Source organism: Sciurus carolinensis, chromosome 11 (assembly GCF_902686445.1).
Source record: "Sciurus carolinensis chromosome 11, mSciCar1.2, whole genome shotgun sequence".
In the NCBI taxonomy this organism is placed as follows: Eukaryota; Metazoa; Chordata; class Mammalia; order Rodentia; family Sciuridae; genus Sciurus; species Sciurus carolinensis.
Window position 1 is genome coordinate 129,213,620 of NC_062223.1, and position 8,501 is coordinate 129,222,120.

An 8,501-nucleotide genomic window follows, 5' to 3' on the forward strand; every position below is an offset into this window, starting at 1 on the left:
GCTCTTCCTGGGATCCATGGCAACCCTTTTGCCACCTGGGATTTGCAAAGACAGTAAATATAAATGAGGCTGCAGGGTCCCCTGAGACTGGTGAGGCTACTGCTACCTCCACAGCTCTGGATTCAACCTGGGGTATGTGACTTCACATAAAAATGATCCTAGAAGGGAGAAGGAAGAAAGAGGCAATGGAAGGCCTGGGAAAGAGCCAGGGTAGACTGCCTGAAAGGACCTATGAAACCTTTCTCTGCATAGAAAGTGTTCTGAATACAGATCTTTAAGAGATTTTAGCCCCACCCCCAGTCTTAATATTACACAGTTAGGCTTCCAGGAGACAATCTGAAAGACGATGCTGCATACATGGAACGTTTTTCTCGGTAGTTCATTAGTGCCCCATCACCCTTCCACCCCATTCCCACCCAGTCCCACCCTCTCCATGACCAAAAATATCAGATTGGTAAAGAAGGTGAGGACTTCTTGCCCGGCCAAGCCTCTTTTGTATTTTTCTTCTTCTTGGGTTCATGAACAGCTTCAGGGTTATAGACTGCAGGACTTGGTGTGGGGTTCATGTTCACGGCTGGTGGCACATGACAGGAGTCAAGTCCCAATCAGGGGCAAGTTTTGAGCGCGGCATGGGCAAGCCACCCACGAGTGCTGTCCCATGAATGCCGCGCGCCTGGGAGCCTGCTTCACTGTGTGGGGGCGGGCAGGCCCGTGGAGTCCTCCACGGAAGGCAGAGATCTGCAGGCGCCTGCTCCCCGACTCCTCCAGGCCCAGGGTGCCGGGCTGCTCCCCATTTCTTCTTCACTGGTACTACTGCAGTCTGCCAACTGAGGAAGCCACCAATTGATAGATGCACATCCTCCAGGTGGATGATCTTATCTTCCTCGCTGAAAATCACCCGTGAGTTCTTCCTCTTTGGTCTCTGAATGTCTCAGTGGTGAGGGTAGAAATCTGTTTACCGTGGACAATGTGGAACTCTGTCAGGTTATCGAGCTCCGTTTCTTCTTCCAGACCCCTGATAGGCCCTGGAGCTCAGCATCCTCTCCACTCATCTTTCATCTCCTTTCACAGCTGATGACAAGGTCTGAGGCTTCTCATGCAGAGTGTGTGCCCTTGTGGAAGCAACGAGTGAGACTGTGGAGTCAATGGGAATTGGTTGTGGCTTGTGAGGTTCCAACCGAATGTGACCAAAGAAAGTGCCATGTGTACTCTTGAGCTCTCTCAGGAAAACTCTCTTCAGATGCTTGTGGTAGAGAACGCAGCACAGACCGAGAGCAAGACTGGTGGTCAATGGTGAAGTTACACAAATCAGGGTTTCTCCCAAATAAGTAACACTTCTTCTCATCAATAATGAGTTTCTCAATTAGTTTGTCTCCTTTGACTACCTCTGGATGTAAACCAGATGGGGGTTTACCTGCCCAGGTTGGGCAGTGGACAGTGGGAGGCTGGAGCGGAAGTTCAAGGCCGCTACCATCTTGCATCTCCCCCTCCCATTTGGCGGCCCCTCTTTACTTTTTTAAAATTTGTTCTAATTAGTTATACATGACCGTAGAATGCATTTTGACACATCATACAGAGATAGAGTATAACTTCTTATTCTTCTGGTTGCACGTGATGTAGAATGACACTGGTCATGTAATCACATATGCACATAGGGTAATAATGTCCAATTCATTCTAATATTCTTACCATTCCCATACCTGCCTCCCTTCCCTTCCCTTCACTCCCCTCTGCCTAGTCCAAAGTACCTCTATTCTTCCCTAGCCGCCCCTGCCACCTTATTGTGACTTAGCATGCCCATATCAGAGAAAACATTCAGCCTTTGGTTTTTTGGAATTGGCTTATTTCACTTAGCATGATTTCTCCAGCTCCATCCATTTACCTGCAAATGCCATAATTTCATTCTTTTTCTTTTTAAATACTTTTTTAGTTGCCAACTAACCTTTATTTTATTTACTTATGTGTGGTGCTGAGAATCAAACCCAGTGCCTCACACAATTTCGTTCTTTTTAAGGCTGAGTAATATTCCATTGTGTATATATACCACAATTTTTTAATCCATTCATCTGTTGAAGGGCACCTAGGTTGGTTCCATAGTTTGGCTATTGTGAATTGAGCTGCTATAAACATTGATGTGGTCATGTCACTGTAGTATGCTGATTTTAAGTCCTTTGGGTATAACCAAGAAGTGGGATAGCTGGGTCAAATGGTGGTTCTATTCCAAATTTTCCGAGGAACCTCCATATTGCTTTCCATAATGGTTGTACCAATTTGCAACCCCACCAGCAATGTATGAGTGTACCTTTTTCCCCACATCCTTGCCAACATTTATTGTTGCTTGTATTCTTGATAATTGCCATTCTGACTGGAGTGAGATGAAATCTTAGAGTAGTTTGATTCACATTTCTCTAATTGCTAGAGATGTCAAACATTTTTTCATATATTTGCTGATCAATTGTATTTCTTCTTCTATGAAGTGTCCGTTGAGATCCTTAGCCCATTTATTCATTGGGTTATTTGTTTTTTTGGTGTTGGGTTTTTTTGGTTCTTTATATATCCTGGAGATTAATACTCTATCAGAGGTGCAGGTAGCAAAGATTTTTCTCCCCTTCTGTAGGCTCTCTCTTCACGTTATTGATTGTTCCCTTTGCTGAGAAGAAGTGTTTTAGTTTGAATCCATCCCATTTATTGATTCTTAATTTTACTTCTTGTGCTTTAGGAGTCTTGTTAAGGAAGTCATTTCCTAAGCCAACATTGTGAAGATTTGGGCCTACTTTTTCTTCTATTAGGCATAGGGACTCTGTTCTAGTGCCTAAATCTTTGATCCACTTTGAGTTGAGTTTTGTGCAGGGTGAGAGATAGGAGTTTAATTTCATTGTACTACATATGGATTTCCAGTTTTCCCAGCACCATTTGTTGAAGAGGCCATCTTTTCTCCAGTGAATGTTTCTGGCACCTTTGTCTAGTATGAGATAACCATATTTATGTGAGTTTGTCTCTGTGTCTTCTATTCCGTACGATTGATCTACATGTCTGTTTTGGTGTCAATACCATTACTATGGCTATTATATGTTACTATGGCTCTGTAGTACAGTTTAAGGTCTGATATTGTGATGCCTCCTGCTTCATTTTTCTCGCTAATGATTGCTTTGGCTATTCTGGGTTTCTTATGTTTCCAAATAAATTTCATGATTGCTTTTTCTTTTTCTGTGATGAATATCATTGGAATCTTAATAGGAATTGCATTAAATCTGTATAATGCTTTTGGTGGTATGGCCATTTTGGCAATATTAATTCTGCCTACCCAAGAGCATGGGAGATCTTTCCATCTTCTAAGGTCGTCTTCAATTTCTTTCTTTAGTATTCTGTAGTTCTCATTGTAGAGGTCTTTCACCTCTTTGTTAGATTGATTCCCAAGTTTTTTTTGTTTGTTTGTTTGTTTGTTTGTTTTTTTGAGACTATTGGGAATGGGGTAGTTTTCCTAATTTCTCTTTCAGTGGATTCATCACTGATGTATAGGAATGTGTTTGATTTATGGGTGTTGATTTTATATCCTGCTACTTTGCTAAATTCATTTATGAGTTCTAGTTTTCTGGTGGAATTTTTTTGATTTTCTAAATATAGAATCATGCCATCAGCAAATAATTACAGTTTGAGTTCTTCTTTTCCTATTTGTATCCCTTTAATTTCTTTTGTCTGCCTAATTGCTCTGGCTAGAGTTTCCAGCACTATGTTGAATAGAAGTGGTGAAAGAGGGCATCCTTGTCTTGTTCCAGTTTTTAGAGGGAATGCTTTCAATTTTTCTTCATTTAGAATGATGTTGACCTTGAGTTTAGAATAGATAGATTTTACAATGTTGCAGTATATTCCTACCATCCCTAGATTTTTAGTGTTTTGAACATGATGTGTGCTGTATTTTGTCAAATGCTTTTTCTGCGTCTATTGATATGGTGATATGATTCTTGTCTTTAAGTCTATTGATGTGATGAATTACGTTTATTGATTTCCATATGTTGAACCAACCTTGCATCCCTGGAATGAGCCCTGCTTGATCATGGTACACTATCTTTTTAATATGTTTTTCTTTGCATTTTGCCAGAATTTTATTGAGTTTTGCCTCTATGTTCATCAGATATGTTGGCCTGAAGTTTTCTTGATGTGTCTTTGTCTGGTTTTAGTATCAGGTTGATACTAGCCTCACAGAATGAGTTTGAAAGGGTTCTCTCTTTTTCTGTTTGGAATGATTTGAGATGTATTGGTGTTAATTCTTCTTTGAAGGTCTTATAGAACTTGACTGAGAATCCATCTGGTCCTGAACTTTCCGTGGTAGGCTTTTGATGGCGTCTTCTATTTCATTGCTTAAAATTGATCTGTATGTCCTCCTGATTCAGTTTGGGTAGGTTATATGTCTCTAGAAATTTATCAGTGTCTTTGAGATTTTCTATTTTATTGGAGTAAAATTTTTCAAAGTAGTTTCTAATTATCCTCTGTATTTCTGTAGTGTCTGTTATGATATTTCCTTTTTTCATCACAAATTTTAGTAATTTGTGTTTTTTCTCTCTTCAATAGTGTAGTTAAGGATTTATAAATTTTATTTATTTTTTCAAAGAGCCAATTTTTGTTTTGTCAATTTTTTGAATTGTTTCTTTTGTTTCAATTTTATTGATTTCAGTTCTGATTTTAATGATTTCCTATCTTCTTTTGGTGTTAATTTGTTTTTCTTTTTCTAGGGTTTTTGAGATGTAATATTAGGTCATTTATTCATTGACTTTCTATTATTTTAATGAATGAGTTCAATGCAATGAACACTGTCTTCATAGTGTACCAGAGATTTTGATATGTCTTATCAATGTTCTCACTTACCTCTCAGTGTTTTTTAAAATTTCATCCCTGATTTCTTCTGCTATCCATTCATCATTCAATAGTGTATTATTTAGTCTCCAGGTGTTGGACTAGTTTTTATTTTTTATTTTATCATTGATTTATAATTTCATTCCATTTGATCTGATAGAATACAGGGTAGTATCTCTATTTTTTGGTATTTGCTAAGAGTCACTTTGTGGCATAAGATATGATCTATTTTAGAGAAGGATCCATTTATGAAGTCCAATTCACCACCTTTTTTATTTTATGGTTTGTCTCTTTAGCATCTTAAGAAATATTTGCTTGGTCTAAGATCACAAAGATTTGATTTTTTTAATTATGTTTTGAGGAGGCTTGTTGCAGGTTTTACATTTATATATTTGGTCAATCTTAAGTCTATGTTGATGCATGATGTGAGGTAAAGATTAAAGTTTATTTTTTCCAAATGAACATCTAGTTATTGTAGCACCATTTCTTTAAGGATGTTCCTTTCCTCCATTGAAGTGCCTTTGTATCTTGGTTGAAAATCAATTGAATTTTTATGTGTCTTTATTGCTAAACTCTCTATTCTATCCTGCTGACCTATATGCTTATTATTTTGGCAATTCCAAGTTATTTTGATTATCAAAAATTTATTCCCATATAACTAGTTAGAACAAATTTTTTAAATTTTTAAACAAGTCTTGAAATTAGGTAGGATAAGTCCTCCAACTTTGTTCTTTTTAAAGTGAATTTGGCAATCCTTTGTATTTTCAAATAAATTTTAGAACCTGTGTTTATTTTGATAAAATAGGTTGCTTGAATTTTAGTTGGGACTGTGTCAAATCTATAGATCACTTTGGAGAATGTTGCAATCTTAACAATATTGAGATCTCTGATAAATGAACACAATAAATTTCTCCATTTGCATGTTGATTTTCTTTAATTTCTTTCAGTAATGTTTTGTTGTTCTCAGGTTAGAGGCTGTAGATTGCTTCTGTTATATTTATTCCTAAATATTATATGTTCTTTGCTGCCTTCTGAGTGGGATTGCATGGCTGTGCAGAAGCCACATGCTTCTAGCCAGCACCAGTATACTGTGCAGGCCTGTTTTATCATTGCACCTGTGATTATTCTTACTCTGTTAATTGGTCATAAAAAGAATGCTTCATAAGTTTATAGTTTAGGGTTGAGGGTGTGGTGGCAAAGGAGTAGATGCAGATACCATAGACGCTTAAGTCATTTGCTTGTGTAATTTATTTGTGCATTCCTGATCTGTCATATTCATTTAACTTTCTACATATGTCCAATTTTACTAGAGAATACCCACTTTATGATGGTATTTTAGATGGTAGTTACTTGGTGTCTCCTGGTCAAGCACTTCATTTCTATCAAAGCATATTAGCATGCCAAGAATTGCTTTTTATAGTTATTAGCAGAGGATGGACAACTTTACTCCAAATCCCTAGAGGTCTAGGCTATGGTTGGGTCTTACTGTACAACCCACCAGCATCCCTGTCTACCAGAGACACTTTAGTTACCATTGGAACTGCTAAGTCATAAGAACTGAGTGGCAGAATTGCTTACACTGTGCTCTAGATCTGTCTTAGAGTTTCTTGCTCTAGGACTCATTCAAAATTGACAACTTTATAAATTACTTTGTAAACAGATTAGAGTGACACACTTAAATGAAGCATATGTTTGCTTCCAAAATCTGAAGAAGCCCATCGAATACAATATTTCCTTCTTCATGAAGGATGGTTTAAGTTACAGAGATTTGTCTCTTAACGGGAGGATATCCTGACATAATCTAGGCTCATAGCCTGTTTTATTGATTTTTCTGTTCCCTGGAGTTCCATGGGGTTTATCTCCCATCTTCTGGCATACATATGTCTTATTAAGATCTTTAAGTTATGTGATACTTCCTGCTCACCAGTTATAATTACCATAATGTCCTCATTGTAATATTGCAGAATCATGTTCTATAGATTATCAAGTTTCTCAAGATTCCTAAATACTATATTATGACAGAGGGCAAGAGATTGACATGACTCTGAGGAAAGAGAGTGAAAGTGTATTGCTGGCCTTGCCATGTGAAGACAAAAGCTACAGGTGCCAGGGGATCTGTGAGCTTTTATCAGTAAACATACAACATTCAGGACAGCAGCTTTGGAGTTACCTCATGATTAAGTCTGAGATAATCCACAGTCGTCCTCAAAGATCCACGTGACTTTTTTTACAAGCAAAACCCATGACTTAAAGGGGGCTATCATAGGACTCCAAGTCTGTTAACCTCACTTTGGGAGCTAGGTAGGTCATATTTTTATCCACCACACCTAGAATACTTCTACTTATGCATGTCAATGAGTACTTTCGTAGACTGCCCTTTTAATCTGTTCCTTTGGGACCCTGATCAATTTGCCATTATATAGATCCAAGCAAGGAAAAATATGAATTGCCCCTCTGTCTAAGTCCATTTGGTCTGCTATAACAAAACACCTTAGACTAGGTAGGTTGTAAACGACAGAAATTTGTTTCTCAGAGTTCTAGAGGCTGAGAAGTTGAAGATCAAGGCACCAGCAGATTCAGCATGTGATGAGGGCCATATTCCATCAATGATATATATCATTGATATATATCTTCTTGATATATCTTCACGTGTGGAAGGGGAAAGAGGATCTGTGGGGCCTCTTTTATAAAGACATGAATCCCATTCCCGAGGACTCCACCTTCATGACCTGATTACCTTCCAAAGGCCCAAGCTCCTAACGTTATCACCTTGAGGATTCAGATTTCAACATAGGAATTTGGGGTACAAACACTCAGATCATAGCACCCCCTCTCTCCCACCAGTTTATAATAGTAGTTTTTTTTCCCACCTGTATTCGTTGGCTAAGAACCGCCCCAACTAGTTTTCTACCATGCCCCAACTTATTATTCCCATGAAATCAGAGCACCCAATTCCATCCCAGTATCTGACACCATGGGCTCTGGTCTGTGACTGTAGCCACAACACTTTTTCAGTAATTCTGTCACTCCCCTGAGCAGGACAGTTTTTGTGTCTTATTGAGGGGGTTATCCTCTCAGGTTTCCTGGGGATAACTGAGCAAATTGTTCACATTAAGTTCATTCCAACATTCCCATCTTCTGACACTTTAGCCTCTTGTTTCCACATTATTGGTTGTAGGTTTTTGCTATTTGAGTATGATCTATGAATTAGAACTTGTTTAAAATGCATAATCCCAGGAACACCCCAGATCTACAGAATCAGAATCTGCATTTAATAAAAAATCACTGGGTGGTTCTTCTCCATGTTAAATTTGAGAAATTCCATTGTAGACCATTGTTGAGTTCAGGCTTCCATTAAGTATCATTTCTACTTCTTTTGTTCAACATAATAAATCTAGAATCCCAAGCAACTGCTCTAATACCAATAAATTCAGCCTGATCTAATCTTATATTTTTTTTCTACTTAGGTCTCACATCTTAGAATAAATTTCTATATATTCTATCTACATGGAAGCAAGCATTGAAATAGGTGATACAGAAACAAAACCAGGGGCAGAGGCACCCTTAACATATACAGGTCCTAAGCAGATATTTGTTGTAGGACTCTCATCTACATAAGCAATTTGATTTAAAATGCATTGCAAAACTCA

At 38.1% G+C, this 8,501-nt stretch overlaps 1 pseudogene; it reads right to left on the bottom strand.

Annotated features, from left to right (window-relative positions):
• Positions 1–446: 446 nt before the first annotated feature.
• LOC124960564 (nuclear inhibitor of protein phosphatase 1-like) lies at positions 447–1,474 on the bottom strand (annotated as a pseudogene).
• Between the last annotated feature and the right edge of the window lie 7,027 nt (positions 1,475–8,501).